At 39.7% G+C, this 13788-nt stretch overlaps 1 protein-coding gene across 1 annotated transcript in view; it reads right to left on the bottom strand.

Moving 5' to 3' along the window:
• STK3 (serine/threonine kinase 3) overlaps window positions 1–13788 on the bottom strand; it is a 118766-nt gene that overhangs the window by 31914 nt on the left and 73064 nt on the right. The gene's annotated exons all lie outside the window — the stretch shown is intronic.

The following is a 13788-nucleotide window of genomic DNA, read 5'->3' as shown; positions in this document are numbered from 1 at the left end:
CCAACTATAGAGAGGCATATAAAAGTGCACACAGACACATGGAATGCTTTTATGTTTGCATACAAGCACAGGTAAATTTCTGAATAATTGAGGTCTCAGTGCAATTTTATTTAATAAAATTATTTCAAAAATTTTATGTAATGCTAGGGGAACAGAGGATGGCGAGTACTTTAAAAGTTCTTCAAGTATTCTGAACATCTAGCATGGTCCTTGCTCTTTTGGGGATTATTCCCATCTGGATTAGACACAGCCCAGATGACCTGCTTTATGAGAAATAAAATCTGATGTAAAGTTCAAAAAGATCCATCAGTAGATCAAAATCTACTGATAAGCACAAGCTTCCTGACATTTCAGATGATCAAGAGTAGGTGCAAAGTGTTCAGACGTGAAAGGCCTCCTTCAGTTTCCCTCTGTTGGGAGCTGTGAACCTATTCTGCAGCTCCAAGAACGCTCTTCCGGAATCTCATCCAAGCTCCCAAAGGGTCACCATTCCCCTCTATAACTTGTCCCATCTTTCACGGAGGTACTTGGGCATAAGGATGCTTCGCCAGTATGATCCTAATAAGGATGCACAAAACCACCAGGCACATAACCTATTCCTGCTTGGCAACATGCAAATATCCCTAACATCACCAAGGAACGTTCACTTGACGCTGCTTCCCAAGCTCCATCTTCTATAAATGCCGGTCATATTCCTACACACCGTCCTCTTTGCTGATGGAATCCAGCACATCTCCTGCCATTACAGTGCTCCTTACAGGAGCCTCAAAGAGACACCCGGAGAGGACCAGCATCTTCAGGAGTCACTGGCAGGTATAAGAACTGCTGTGATAAAACCATACATGCAATCTGCTAGATCAAAGAGGCTGTTTTCATGGATGCCCCTGAACATATGGCTATAGCCTACAAGTAAGCGCTTCATCAGCACAGAAGTACCATATCTGATGCCTCACACTCCTTGTAGGTTTGAATCACGGGCCCTTATCTACATTGCAATGGTCACCATGGGTCGCTTTTAAGTAGTTTCTGGATTTCTTCTGTGTTAGCTGTGCAGTACTTGTTCAGACAACACAATGCAAGACAGCATGTAAACGAGTAGAACACCCACCAGCTCCAGGTATGAAATTATTCACTCCTTGTCTAAGCTTTAAAAATATTTTCTGAGTTTCAAAGATTGACTTTAAAAGCACATTTATAAAAAAAAAAAAAAAAAAGAAAAAGGAGTTAGTCACCCTTTAATTCCAGACAACTACATTGACTTCAGACATATAGAACTGAGTAACTTCTGAAAACTGGATATTTCATGTGTTCGAAGTATCAAAAGATTAGGAGGAAGAAAACCACACTAAGGACAACAAATGATATGGATTTCCGTTACCATTGCCCCCTCACCAAACACACCTAGCAAGACTCTTCTCCCTAAAGACTCCTAAAAGAAGTGAAAATTGCTTAGCATATTGTCCTATTCTATTATGAAGAAGCACTCCTGAACAGATGCAGCAACAGACAACTAAGCAATAAATTTTCTCGAAGAAATCTCTGCCTAAACAAAAACCACCTCACCAGACTCAATCTGTACGGTTCACAACTTTATCCAAAAAACATATTAAAAAAAAAATCTGAAAAGACACAGCAAAGGATAAAAAGTACATTGTTTGAACATATATAACAAAGGGGAAATACAGTTTCCTAATATAGTTTTTCACAATGGAAACATTATGAAAAGGCTGTACACGTTATCAGAGGAGTGTGAGTTTCTAGTTTATATACCAGAAAATTGCTTGGCAGTTGTGGACATTCTGTCCTTAGACATATTCAGAAATCACTTGTTAGCAGGTATTAACCTCTATATTTCCTTTTTAATAAACTTAACACTTTTTCTTATATATATGTGTGTGTGTGTGTGTGTGTGTGTGTATGTATACATTCACAATTTTGTGGTCAGGAGATTTAAGATATTTTAGACATGCTGGCAAAGCTCAGTAATTTCATTATTAAGCAAGAAATAAAGAATGCTGAGACATACTGTAACATTTTCAGAAAGTTATCTAATCTTAGTATTTGCAATGCCTTCTCAGTTTCCTTCAGAAAACATTGAGTATTGGGCAAGTTGCACGTGCCTGGGATTTACAAATACAACAACTGCTTAGCTGCATGAAATTCTATTCAGCTTTTACTAGGATTTAAGTTATTTTTAATTGCCATATCCTACCTAGCACTTAAACATCACATGAACACACTGATAGCAGGTCAGAAAGAACAATAACAACAACACAAAAAGACTAATTCCACTTTTTGGGAAGCGTGACACAAACTCTCAAGCCTTCCTTGACTCAGTGCTCCCAATGAACAGTCCATTCTTCCTTTTGGCTTCCTTCTTCTACCAGTCAACCCACTTATTCTAACTACCCAAGACACAGACCTGTGTTTAACAATTTAGCCTTAAAACCTCACTGACATTTGTGCAGTGGAGGACTAATATGCTTGCATGGGATAAACCTCTTTTTTTTTTTTTTTTTACCTTTTTTCCCTTGTAACAGATATCAAATTCTATACATACAACTCTGAAATACCATTAAACACTGGAAACACGGAAAGACAATGCTTACAAACTCCTTATGCAACTTCAATTTTGTCATTTTCCCATTATATTTATATTACACATCTGGAGTATTGTGTCCAGTTCTGGGCTCCACAGTACAAGAGGGATGTGGAGCTGCTGGAGAGAGTCCAGCGCAGGGCCACAAGGATGATCAGGGGCCTGAAACATCTGCCCTATGAGGAGAGGCTGAGGGAGCTGGGCCTGTTCAGCCTGGAGAAGAGAAGGCTGAGAGGGGACCTGAGCAGTGTCTAGAAGTACCTCAAGGGAGGCAGTGAGGAGGATGGTGCTGGCCTCTTTTCAGTGGTGGCCACCGACAGAACTAGAGGAAACGGCTGCAAACTGAAGCATCAAAAATTCCACAGGAACTTAAGGAAAAATTTCTTAACAGTGAGGGTGGCAGAGCCCTGGAACAGGCTGCCCAGAGAGGTTGTGGAGTCTCCTTCTCTGGAGATCTTCAAACCCGCTTGGACGCAGTCCTGTGCCACGTGCTCTAGGTGACCCTGCGTATGCAGGGGGGTTGGACTAGATGATCCCTAAGGGTCCTTTCCAACCCTAAGCATTCTATGATTCTACACATAATAGCTAATATTACACATTAGCTTCATTATAAAGTCTTAAGTTACATGACAGCTAAAGAGTGGATACATAAAAGGCCAGACCATCCTAAGTACAGCAGTCCCTAACTTCTGAGCATTTGATCCAGCACATAAGCACAGTTTTTAACACAAATTTTCAGTGTTTAATAAAAGATTATATCAGCTGAGAATAATTTACGACATTCAATATTTTTCCCAGAAAACCAATAGGCATCACAGACAAATACTATCCTTCATATTTGAGCCTATAAATGTCTTTGTTAGAGGTTACAACACAGAGGAGGATTTTCAATCCATGGCTCAACCTGGGATAATGCTATTAGATTTGAAAAAAAAAAAAAAAGGCAACGGGAGTGTTCTTTCCTCTCTTAGCTCCCATTTGGCAAGGCAGAGGCCTCAGCATTACTATAATTAAGGTGTTTCACTAGACTCCTAACTGCTCCTGTGTAGCAAGCTGCAATTATGAATTCCTCAATAGGAATCCTCTTGAAATTTGCACTTGTCAAGAACCTACTTTCCCCTTGCAGATATGGATCACACTACAGCAGCTTTTCTCATTCCATAAAAATTCTACTGCAGTAAGATGAATATTAGAAGACACCTCTGCTAAGCACACATTTCTGTTATCCTGCTGCAGTACTGACGACTCACGGAGTGAGAGCTTTCGCAGCAGGCCCAGCACACTGTAGATGCCAGGTGAAGCTCACTGTACGGATTTTCAATTCAAAGCTGTGAAATAGTTTCTTGATTTGGCCATCTGCAAAATCTTCCTCTCCCCATGTGCTACAATGACAACTGCCAGCAGCAGGTAATTATTAGATTATTAGATAATTACTAACTGATTAAAAGCATCAGTTTACTTTTCAGTGAAGGCACCTCAGCTCTTCACTTCATTTCTCCCCAACCCCTAGTCCAACAGAGCTTGTGTTTGTTGACTTCTGTAACAGGGGATGTGGAACAGCAGCACCAGGTCTCCAAGTTTGGAGACTCCAGGATATGGCAACTGCTGTTCTTCAGAAGTGTTTTGGTTTAGGAAGGAGAACAAAAAGAAGAAAAGAACAGCAGAATCACAGAATGGTTGAGGTTAGAAGGGACCTCTAGAGATCATCCAGCCCAACCCCCCTGCTCCAGCAGGGACACCCAGAGCACGTGGCACAGGGTGGCATCCAGACGGGGTTTGAAGATCTCCAGAGAAGGAGACTCCACAACCTCTCTGGGCAGCCTGTTCCAGGGCTCTGTCACCCTCACAGGAAAGAAGTTCTTCCTCACATGGAGGTGGAACTGCCTGTGTTTCAACTTGCACTCGTTACCGCATGTCCTGTCACTGGCCACACCCGAGAAGAGTTTGGCCCCATCCTCTTTACATTCTGCACTCAGGTACTTATACGCATTGATCGGATCTCCTCTCAGTCTTCTCTTCTCCAGGCCTAACAGGCCCAGCTCCCTTAGTCTTATTCTTAGAAGAATTCTTTCTTGTTAGAAGAACGAGTTGCAATCCAGCTGGATCAGTAAACTACGCTACCCAGGGCTAGGCCAGCGTGGGTGTCTTTGGAGAGGACGGGGGGCAGGTCGCTCAGGTTGGTGGTGGAGGCCGTGCAGCCCCTCTGCACACGCAGCTGCCGAGAGCTCCAACGCTGCAGCGCTCCGTCCTCCGCCAGCTCCCGTTGCCCTAGCAACGGCTCTTTAAAACACAGAAAACAGGTCAGGTAGTTTCAAACCCCTGTTTCCAATATCGCTACTCTCCCCTGTGGTTTTGCTGCACAGAGCTTTTGCATAGCAGCAAAACAGTGTGTGTGTGTGTGTATATGTATGTATGTATATGTATACACACCCATCAGAAGTACCCTTAAACTATAATGTGTTCCTATCATTAAGACCACTATGAGGATGCTATTTATTATACTTTAGATGATCCTCTTGTCTCTGAAGAGCATATGCTATACTAATGGATTGACTGCATCTAACCTGTAGGTATAACTAATGACAAGTATGGCAGTGTTTAAGTAGCAATTAATTTTAACTAAAGTAAATCATTCAAGGAAAGTAATAATCTCACTACAGTGACTGTGTTCTGTTCTTAATGATAAGCTGTGCACTTCATATACTTTGATTAAAAAATAAATTTCTTCAGACTCGATAACAGCACACAATCTAAATTTATTCTAAAACAATATTATTCTTATTCTGTTACTCCTTATCAGTTTTACTGCCCCGGCTGGAGAAGAAAACTGTGCACATTGGGAGCACATGAAGAACTGTCTTCACAAAGCAGAAGCACCTCCTCGAGGCTGGCAAGGGGGTGCCCCTGGAGCAAGGGAGTCTCCTCTTCCATTCACACACTCTCCAAGTAATGATACCAGGAAAGGGCAGTCTTCAAAAGGCCCAAGAGAAGAAGTTTAATCCTTTTGGGAGAGCTCAGTTTTTCTTTGAGAATTTTTTGGACATAGAAAATTTGGGGGATAGGGGGAAGGTTTGCAAACCTGCAGAAGGTTTGCAGAAAGTTCCTCCTGTCTTCGTTGAGAGAATATTCAATTACAAAAAAAAAAAAAACAACTAAATATACTGGCCTGTAGTGACACCATGAGGGAAAAAAAAAAATCCAACGTTTTTATGAGCAGTCTCATCTAATTCAACAGTCACTACAGCAGGCAAGTCGGCAATCCCGCTTCTCGGCTGAGACGACGACCTTGCTCGCAACCCTGGGGTGCTGCGCTGCGGAGTTTAATCTGATAGATTAAATTCCTCCAATCTGATTAAGCTAACTGGTTCTCACTGCGGCCGACCATAAGCACAAACACTGTCAGGGTTCTTGTCTCAGCTGAGCATCATGCAGCCGTTTGGAAAAGCGCCAAGAGCCTTATGCCTTTGGAGCCTGTTACGCCCTTAGGGCTTTCCTACGGCACTATTCTGACCCGCTGTCTCTATTTAGGTTAAGAAACTCTCTTTTTAAACAATAATTTTCTACAAGTGTCAAAACAAGCTTTAGCATATCAGTAAGCACACTACGAAAGACTTCAAGTTCCTGCTAATTAAACCTTTATTCTTCAGGTGCTTTCTAACAAGCACATTTTATATATTTTAAGAGTGTTACAGGCAATACTTGCCCTGGACTAAATAATACTGAGGCATTCTAAACTCTGAAATTTCTAGCTCTAAACTTAAATGTAGGAGTCTGAAGTTTACATTCAGACACATAAATGCCAACGGTTTGTTTTTCTAAGAAGCTGAACAGGCGAAGTCGACATTGCTGGCAGGGGAATTTTTGCCACTGACCTAGGCCAGAAGCATAGAATTAACCTTCACAGGAAGATTCTGTCAGCACTACAGCTACAGATTTATATATTGGGATTGCACAGCTTTATTTTTGTATTTTTACCTAGATAACACTGCAAAGTAACTACCAAAATTGCCAAATTGATTCCCCCTGCAATTGGATGATTTTACAGAGCAATGTTTTTCATCTTTTAAGTAGAAGTGCTGTCCAAAAAGTATAATTTTAATCAAGACCTAAACATGAAAAATGAAATTAAAAAAAAAAAAGATTAAGCTCCCCAAAAAGTCAGCTTGAAGTCTTACACAGTAGAGAGAGTCTTATACAGAGAGTTTTACACTCTACTGAAAGAAGCACCTGTCTCCCAACTCCTGCCAGAAAAAAACCCTAGAATATGGCAATGCTACCATTCCCAATAAAGAAAAGTAAATGTGGTTTACAACGCATCTGTAGGCAGAGAACCAGTGCAATGGAATCACATTTGGAACATTTTAAATTTACACATTTCACACATTACTAAAACACAAACAAGTGGTACATACCCTTATAAAAAACACACACTCAAATTCAGGTTTCTTAGGAGTTGTCCTTTTTACCTTTGAGTTATGACAATTATTTAAAAAAAGTAAAACACTACATATTAAGGGAAATCCCTATCTGTTATTGCTTGTGTGCACTAAGTCCTGTCTAATCAGATACCTGGAGATATTAATTCCAAATAACGAAGTACACTGGTAAGCATCTTTCTACTATTCAAAATAAATGCCTTAATTCAAATTTGATAAGTAATTAACAAACAAAAAGCTACATAGAAAATTTCAATTCTTCATAAACTTCAATAGTATTAAATGTCAGCGATTTAATTGGTGATATGTTTTTTATGAGACATTGTTAACATCTATGTCTTCATATACAGTCCACACACAGTAGTTATTTGGCTGCAGATCAAAAGATAAGACCCAGAAATGTAATACAGGACCTTCTGAATACGAAAAATATGGAAAAACAAGTAAATTCACTTTTTTTTTCCCTTCAAGTTAAATTTTAAATTGCTGGAATTCTATGTGGCAAAGTCTCCTATTTGAGCCCAGTAAAAGCCAAAACCCCCTAATATAAGACTGACAAAATCGTAATTTTTAAACAGGCCACATAATGAGGAAATCCTCTTTAAAATCAAGAAGCTGGAAAAACTAAAACATTCTTGCAAAACTCCCCTCGCCCCTCTCCTTAGGCAAGCTTTACTTCCACCTCTGTCCCTTCTCATTCACCACCAGCACGGCAAAGGGCAGGAAGGCAGAGTTGGCTCCTTGGCGATTCCCAGGGCCTGGCGCTGCGGAGCGGCCGGCACGGCACAGCACGGCACGGCACGGCACAGCACGGCACGGCACGCCTGGGGACGCGGCCTCGCGCTCAGAGGGGTGGCGCTTCCTTGACATCAGCGCTGACTCACGGAGCATGGAAACTATTTGGACTAAATACCCCTTCTTTTATGAGAAAACAGAATACAGAGACCTGACAGTTGTTGTGATGGACAAAAAAGTATCGTCTAAAACTTGTCCAGCCAAAGCTGGTTTTCCTCCCACCCCAAAGTATTTCAAGGCCCTTCCTGGGCTATAAACATGACTTGGCTGTTACACAGCGAGCTCCAAGCCGTATATTAATGCAGACAACTGGTTACCACAGTAACAAGATGTTACTTTAAACCAGCAGCGCTGCCTCAGCTCATCAGTTTCCTTGGTCCTTTCATTTGTTCCCTTTAAACTATGCATAAATTACAGGCATATTGTATAACTAAGTACGTACATGTGAGCCGCGCTTCACTCCAGCTAGTGCGGGGAAAAGAGCTTTTAGATGACGCAGGCATTTGCACTCCCTGGAGAAGAACAGTTTTGTTCTTCACTTCATACAAAAATTTGAAAATTGGCTGAAATGGAGAGTTTTTAAATGTCTTCTCACTATTTTGTAACTAAAACACAAGAGCATCGTCTTCTCCTATTGAAAAGATTTGACATGATATATAAGATGATGGCAGGTATGCTTTAAACCATGCTTTCTTTCTTGAAAGTTAAGTAGTATCGAGTCTTAGTCAGATTTTTCCAGAGACAGATTCATGTTTGGAAGTAACTTAGCTGTGAAAATTGTCAAGGTTACCCAAGGGTAGATCCTCCAAAATCCTGAGGCTCCTAATACACAAGTTTGGTATACCACTGTTTTTGAAAGCATTGGCTTGTAAAAAAGAATATGCTCTCAAAATCTCTCACGGTATTTATGATATCAGAAGTATTGTTCTGGATAACAGCTAACACAGCAGCAACTTAAAAAGTCATAGGAAACACGGCAACCAGAGGAAATGGGACTGTCGGCAGCTTTTAGAGGTCACCTAAAACACTTCTGTGCTCCAAGGCAGGATTAACTCCACCAAAACCATTCCTGACAGGCGTTTATCTAACCAGGTTTTTAACCCTTAAAACACCAGCACTTCCCTAAGTCTCTGCAGCAATCTACTCTAGTGATTTGCTAATCTGTTAGAACTTTTTTTTTTATTATCTAACTTAAAATATAGTGCTATGATTTTAGCCTCTTAAGTGCCTTATCCTTGAAGGATATGAGTGATAACTACATTTTTTTTTTTCTGTTATTCACACATAAGTAAAACAGCTTTTTGACCTAGTAGGGCATCCTTTGGGGACTTTTAGGATGCAAAATATACACAGTTGTTGCCTGAAGGCAAGACTCACCTTCCAAAACTGCAGAAGTACAACACTGGAATCGGATTGTAATGGCTTGGTGATGGGCATAACAGCTTTACAGTAATTGTATCCTAGACTCTAGGATAAACAGGAAGGAGTGATTCTGTTTACAGCTTAAACAATTTAGAGTTGTATACAAGATCAAAATTTTTTAGCTTGATTTTCAATTTTTTACTTCTATAATAATTGAGAAAGGGATGTATTTAAAGAGAAAAAAAATCATATATTCTGTATCAGTTGGAGAATCATTCTGCCTCGATAGCTTATTCCCCCTCTCTCTGCAAGAAAAAGAACACTCCTCAGTCAGAAGGCCTTAGTTTCAGTATTAGACTTGGGTGCGTGGGTCTGTGTGTGTGGAGCGGAGAGGGGTTCAGGTTGGTCAGTTCTCTTTCCCCGCAGGAAAGAAAACAATTACAGATATTTAACTTAAAATTCACGCTGTCACATCTTCCCCTACTGACTGCATAAATAACTATAGGATAAGCCTATGAAACTACTGCTATAACTTGCAAGTCATCCCCTGCAGACTCCCAACACAGACAGCCAAATTGTCCATCCTGCTTCCCACTCCCCTTTTTAAAATAAACCCTCAGAGCATGTGAGGCTGCTGCACCGACCCTTGCTTATAAGAGATACAAAAACCCCCGCTGCTGTGGTTCACACTGCCCTCACAAAGCAAGCTGGATAAAGCAGTAAGCACGCAGATTTACTCCGCTGCCCTGCTCCGTTAGCTCTCTCTGAACCAAAACGGATGAAATTCTGTGTGCAGATTAACTGTCCACATCCACAGTACCTTGGTTAGCCCTGCAACGCAGTCTACGCTGTCCCATGGACTTCACGCGCACGGCCACAGCCACAGCACAAATGGAAGTTTTGCACTGGCTCAGTACAACACAGTGCAGCTATTTCTCATACTTTAATGTTCTTCCTTTCAGCATCTGGAAATGCTTCCTGATATTTATGCAGCTAATTAAAACCAAAGCAGAATGAATGTATGTTAATACTTTATTTTAAAAATGTATATTTTATAGTATTCAACTGTATTTTATATAGCTGAAAAAAGAAGTACATGACACACTTTCCCATTAGAAAGACTATACCAAAAAAAAAAAAAAATCATATGCTGCCCAAAGTCAGAATAAATCTAGCCAAGGTTTTAGACAAATGGAGGCATTTCTAACGAAGCTAACTCAGCCTAGTTTTGTTATTGTAGTTTTAACTAAATTGTGTACAATCTTCCATCTTTTTATGCTGTTTAATTCCTACCAAATAAGCTCTCACACACTATACATTTGTAAATGTTAACAGTAGTTAACATTTGCACTCCCTATCTTCTGCACTACTGTTATTTCACAGTGATTATATTCTAATATATTTGTCCTAGTTGAAACCCAGTGAAATAGACTGCCTAGAGTAACAGATGGCTTCTAAGATTTTTGTTACTATTCCAGAATCCAAGTAACCCAAAATGCATCTACTTCAGTATGATACGATAGTTGCTGCAAAACATGATCTGCATGTTCACTGTTTAATATTTAACAATCTGGACACCATTCCTGTTTGGAAATAATCCTACTAAAGACAGAAATGATTACCCAGCGTTGCTATAATAAATGGATTTGCCTTTTTATATTTTTCTACTGACATCTTGAAACAAAAAGTAAATGATTTCCCATTTAAAATGAAGGAACTTATTCAATCAGTGAAATGAGGTTTAGCAAGTCATTCTGAGTAACGTCATCCCATCGGTTACCAACAATTACATATCATTTTACTTTAACTTGTGTAAATCCTTTTACATTGTGTCCCATGCTAATACACGTTACTAAGTGGAAGGGATTTTACAGAGCAACGTTACTACTTAATGAAATGTAAAATGCCAGGATACAGTTAAGAATTTAAAGAGCAGTTTACTTAACAAGACTTGCGCACTCTGTACTAGCCTAATAAGCTACTATTTAACTTTTTCCACCCATGATGAAAGTTGCACGCACTTCTTGCTGCGTAATATTCACTTATGTGAACAAGCTGCTTCGAGCTCTAAAACCTTGCAGTTTTACTGCTCATTTGGCACAGGTCTCTGCAGCACACACACATCTAGCAGAAAACATTGCTCAGGGAAAGAATAGAGAGAGAAATAACACATTCACACAGACCCACAGTTCTGAATGAACACACAGATCTATAAAATAATTGTTCTAAAAAGGAGTGGTAACATCACCAGTCAAAACAGACCGCAGGTGAGCAGGCAGTATCAGAATTAAGTTTGCTTAAAAGTTATTCATAATATTCCTGGTAGAATACAGCGCAAAATTTAAAGGCTTGCAGTGGGAACATTTTTTCTTATCAACTGATGAAGTTTTACACTAATAATGAGCACAGATTGATCAAGAAACTGAGGGGCAGCAGGACCAATAGTCAAGGGGAAGGTGCATGGATCTCAAGTTCCCATACGGCATTTGGTACTGAAAAAATGAGATCAGCTTTTGACTCTGAAATCAGATGGAGCTCAACAGCGAAAAACAAAGCATAAACATCTACTTTCAAAACAAAAATCATTGCTAAAATGATTTTTCTTAAACCTTTGATTAGTAACGAAAGCATCTTATTTTCTTTAAATGTTACATTTCATTTGGCAACTGGGTTAAACCCCACATAAGAGGGCAGAAAATTATGCCTACACATGGAACTTTCAAACTAGGCTTAGTAGTAAGCTTGTTCTGCACTCTTTTATCCATTCATTTACCCTACTTTTTTCCGAAGTTTCATTTATCATTTATTTATAGTGTTTAAAAAAGAGTTAGGGAGTATGTAAAACTGATTGCACTACATGTACATCTAAGCAAATTAAATAATGGTGTATTGTTTTACACAGTCAGACCCAAATCCCATTCCCCAAGTGGGGTATAGGATCACACCACAACATAAAGCAAGTATACATCTAGCCAAAGGAATTAGCTCTTAATTCTCTAAGTCTCACTCACTTGATACATTGAAATTAAGTAAACTATTATTTGCAGGGATTTGAGGATTTCTTCATCTTCCTGTTCCCTTCTCCCTTCTGAAGAGTTTGAGGGGCATTTTCCCCGTTTCATGCTGTAAGAGCTGCCCTCACTAATAAAGTTGTTATAGCTCTTTCCACTTGATGCACACTTGAACACCTCCTCTCCGCAGGGCGCTCCGATTCCGTGCTGCTCCCACGCAAGGCGTTGCTGACTGCTCTAGGGCTTACAAGGGCATATGGTGGAGTAAGGCTTAAGGTGCCATTTGCAAAATAAGTCTGGTGAGCTCCAGCTTAAAGAATATACTTTTTTCTACATGACGGAGTGCTATTAGAACATTAAATGTGATTTTGATCGTTTATGCCTTGGGTTTATTAATTTCTCCTTCCTTAGTTATGATAATTAGTGTCTACTTTTAGGATTCCTTTCTAGATCCCATTAAGATTACTTCCAACCAAAACAGAACTATTTAGTGCAAGCTGTTTCCATTATTTATCACTTTCATAAATCATTTAAAGACTTTGCATCAGCCACTGAAAACATTCATGCCGATCTTACAAAAAGCAGACAATATATTATGCATGCCACCCACTGATTCACCCCTTCACAAAGTCCCTTGCAGACCATTTTTCTAATACTGTTCCTCACTTGTTGCAAAACATTTTTAAAACATTCATGACCGTCTAAAAGGTAAATAGAACTGTTTATAAAATACATAATGAAACAATAATTGTCTATCGTTCAAACTGTTAAAAAACAATACCTTGATTAGCTTATAGCAGATGTTAAAAAAAAAAAAAGGAATTTTAATGGACTAGTCTGAAAGAGTACATCCATTATTGACAATTCTTCCTAACCACTTTCTCATGTTGGCTTTTCTGTGGAAGTATTTGGCTTTTGTCATCCTTAAAGTAAAATCCAAAGGAAACCTGCATGTATTGCCCATACAGAGAGAGCTAATCACTTTTTTGACTCCTGTTCCATTGGAACCACTTCTTAGCAGCAAGTCCTGCGACGCGTTATCTTCAGAAAGCTACGGACAACCGAGGCATCACGCAGCTTCTGCAGTGTTTCACTTGCCCCTCATTCCAAAGCCACTAACAAGGCCCCCCTGCAGCTCAGCAGAACCGCTTTCTGAAGAATGGGGCTCCCTCAGGCTCTGACTTCAGGACAGATTCTCATTTCAGGAAGGCAGTTTCACACATACATGCAATCCCAGCAAGATCCACAGGATTATTTGTATCAAAATTACTTACAGAAAAATTGCTTACAGAAACAAAATCCTAGCCTTTACAAAAAGTATCATTTTTGCTTGGATATCTTAGCAATGAACACAAAAGAACGAGTTTTAAGTTGTTCTATGAGCAATTCTGTTGCCACTATAATAATCCCATTTAAACACAGCCAGCTATTTTCCAATAAATAATTCAATTAGTTGTTTTATTAGTCTATTATGAGGATGCTGGCTATTGCATTTTAAAGTCCAAAAAAGTCACAGCTTAATCAAAATGCTATTCTCAGGCAGCAACAGCTTGTACTGTGCTGTTTAGCTGGCTACACTCCAGTA

The sequence above is a fragment of the Tinamus guttatus genome, unplaced genomic scaffold, assembly GCF_059628265.1.
Source record: "Tinamus guttatus ecotype Peru unplaced genomic scaffold, ASM5962826v1 Tinamus_guttatus_pri_ptg000510l, whole genome shotgun sequence".
NCBI lineage: Eukaryota > Metazoa > Chordata > Aves > Tinamiformes > Tinamidae > Tinamus > Tinamus guttatus.
The sequence above is the reverse complement of the archived record's forward strand: the minus strand, read 5'-3'. Positions and strand labels throughout refer to the sequence as shown.